This window comes from Mustela lutreola, chromosome 6 (genome assembly GCF_030435805.1).
Source record: "Mustela lutreola isolate mMusLut2 chromosome 6, mMusLut2.pri, whole genome shotgun sequence".
Classification (NCBI taxonomy): domain Eukaryota; kingdom Metazoa; phylum Chordata; class Mammalia; order Carnivora; family Mustelidae; genus Mustela; species Mustela lutreola.
Window position 1 is genome coordinate 34,719,854 of NC_081295.1, and position 3,365 is coordinate 34,723,218.

The following is a 3,365-nucleotide window of genomic DNA, read 5'->3' on the forward strand; positions in this document are numbered from 1 at the left end:
ATATTCTGTTGCATGGCTTTCTTTGGAAGCTATCATTTTGTATTGTCTGCATGTGGATCCATTTTTATGAGACAACAGATGAAAAAAAAATAGAAGCACATGAAAGAAAGAGTAAAGGATAAAAAATCAAGTAAACCTCATCTTTGTTGAGATTATCCTGCCTCTTTCATTTAAAGATTCTTTCTCTAAAAGCCCTTTTCACCAAAGACAGTAATACGTACTTCTGTACCGGAAAATTATCGCTGCCCTCTTTTTTTTTTAATTAAGAGAGGACAGAGTTGATTCAAAACTGATAATGTCTATGCCTTTTGGTAGTTTATTACTGAAAGAGGAAATAAGAACGGAGACAAGTCTGGAGAATATCCATCAACAGAGTAGACTGAGAGGACGATTCAGTAGTTCAACAGGTGACCAGTCATTAGCACACAGAGACCCACCTTCTTCTTTTAGTTATCCCTGAGAGGCTCCATAGATCTCCTCACGTTATAGCTCCAGGTAGCCTGTTATATATAACATTTAAAATAAACTTTAAATATTTTTCTGCACTTACAGTTATGTTGCAAATATAGGACAGAGGGATTTTGTATACCCCAAATCCAGTTTCCTCTATTGTTAATGTCTCATGTTACCATGATTCATTTGTCACAACTACTGAACCAATACGGACACATTATGATACACCAAACCCCATACTCCATTCAGATTTCTTTAATTTTTTATCTGTTAATTTTCTTCTGTTCCAAGGCCTCATCCAGGTTAATATATTAACATGTTCCATTAAATGCAATTCTTTGCGGTGACAGTCTCTTTGAAGTTTCCTTATTTTTAATGACCTTAAAGTATTGAGAAGTATTGGTCAGATATCTTGTGGAATATCTCTCAGTTTGGATTGTTTGAGATTATTCTCCTGGTTAGACTGAGGTTATGGGGTTTGGGTAGGAAGACCAAAGAGAGAGATGAAGTGCCATTTTTATCACATTATACCAAAGATACATGCCACCAGCATGACTTCCCACTATTGCTAACATTCATCACCTGACTGAGGTAATATTTATCAGGTTTCAACACTGTAAAGTTCTTCATGTTCACCATTTCCATCTGTAGTATTTGGGAAGAAATACTACATAGACCTCACACCTAAGAAGCTGGGGGTTAAGCCCCCTGTCTTTGAGGACAGAGTATTTACACAAATTATTTGGAATTTTTCTGTATGAAAAACTGTCTTTTCTCTCCCATTTATTTATTTGATCATTTATTCAGATAAATAGTCACTGGTGAATATTCATTTTATACATTGGGTTACACTGTAATACTACAACATTTACTATGTTGATAAAATTATTCTATTTTACTTTACTCAAAATTGGCCACTACAAGTTCTTACAGTTGGTTCCTTTGATAGGCTCCCATTCTTTTATTTATTTATTTATTTTGAACAGTTCCTTACTTCTGGCAAATGAGATCCTTCAGGCTCATCTTGGGTATACCTTGCTCCAGCCCTGAAACCAGCCATTCCTTCAAAGAGCCCTGGTTCCACTTATTAGAGAACGGTATTAGAATCCCTTTAGATTTTGAATGGAACAAGTATTGACTGAATGTTAGGGAATGAAAAGGAATCTGGAACTGATTTTTGTTAAGGAATACAACTGGCAAAAGAAAACAAAACAGAACCAAAAAAATGTCCTTTGGCAAATGGTCTGAATACCACCATGTAAGATCACTATATTGCCTCCCTCCCCACCCCAAATGAAAACATATGTGAAAGGAGAAATTTAGAACATGAAAAAGATGAACATAAAACTACCAAGTTTGAAGAAAAAAGTCACATCACATGCGGTCCATCCCTGCAGTACCTTACAATATGCCCTGAATTAATAAGTTCTTAATAAATATCTGTTGATTGATCTAAGATAGCCATGAATCCAAATTTTGGCTTGATGCCTACAGAAAAGGTAAATGTCAGAGGTTTATGAACTGTTGTGTTTCCATGTGCCCATATACTATTCTATTTTTTCAGTATGTGTTCTTTTTGCTGTAAAGATCAAGTCTGATTCACATCATATTAAAATTATATATTCATAAGTCATGTTAAATTATTTGTGAAATGTGCTAATAGCTTTTGATTTGGAAGTATGATCATAGTCATTTCTTTTTTCCTATTGCTTTAAACCCCCACAATGTCCCCAACATCCTACCCATACAACTTCAAAATACTTAAATTTCTTTATATTTCTTTGGAGTAAAATTTTCCCTTTCTGAATGTAAAAAGCATTAGGATAATGTACAAGGGCTGTGGAGTAGATATTCCTAAGCATGACATCAATCTTTCAGCATCTTCAGACCACTTAATGGATACTTAGTATGCAAAATGACTGCCAATTTTAGGTACATTAAAATGTTTATCACAATTAAAATATAAAGATAAAATATGATAAGACATTATATAATCATTTCATAACTTCAAGAAGATACTGTTTATATCTGACTCAAGGATAAATTGGTTCTAATGCATTCTGTTTCTTAGTAAAATTAAATCTAAACTTTCAATTATATCTATTAAGATTTACAGCAAGCATTCAGAATCTTTGTTAAGTAGTTTTGAACGCTGATATATTTCTCCCTAAATCGAACTTCTGGTGCTTCATCAGATATTAAGTCAACATATTATGCTCAAAGCTAAAAGGTTAAATGATTCAACTCATTCAACTATTTAGAAGTCAAGGGTAAATGATTTTTTAATTTACTCTTTGGTGATATTTTACTCTGAAATGATTTCTTCATGATCTCATACTGCATATGGATGTGATTTTTAAATATGCCCAATGATATCCCATCCATTTATATCAATATATTAATAAAAATACATCAATATATTCCTCAGACAACTAGGAGATAAAGAAAATCATCAAATATTAGAAAAAGTCACTCTATAAGTGATCAGATCTTTTGCAGGATTCCATGTTGGTCTTAAGGGACTCTATTATTTTTACCTCAGATAAGTCATGCTTCTGTCAATGAATAAGTGGTTTTGTCTATGCTAGCCACTGTATGTATCACTGGGATTTGCTGTTTGAGGAAGTCACTTGAAATCACAGAAATAAAAGTATGGTTTGGGAAGAAAGGTTTGTTTCTTCACCCTCATTTCAAAATTACCTTTTTGTTCAACCACCAGCATACTGTCAAAGAGAAAAATAGAGTTTTATGTTTGCTGTACATACTTATACACTTATAATATACTTATACATACTTATACACTGTATACTCAGTGTCCATAATCTTTTCATATTTCCGTGATCATTATCTCTTTTGATGTTGAACTATGGTCAGAATTAATTAGATTGGCTGGCCAACTGGTCTCTGGCCGA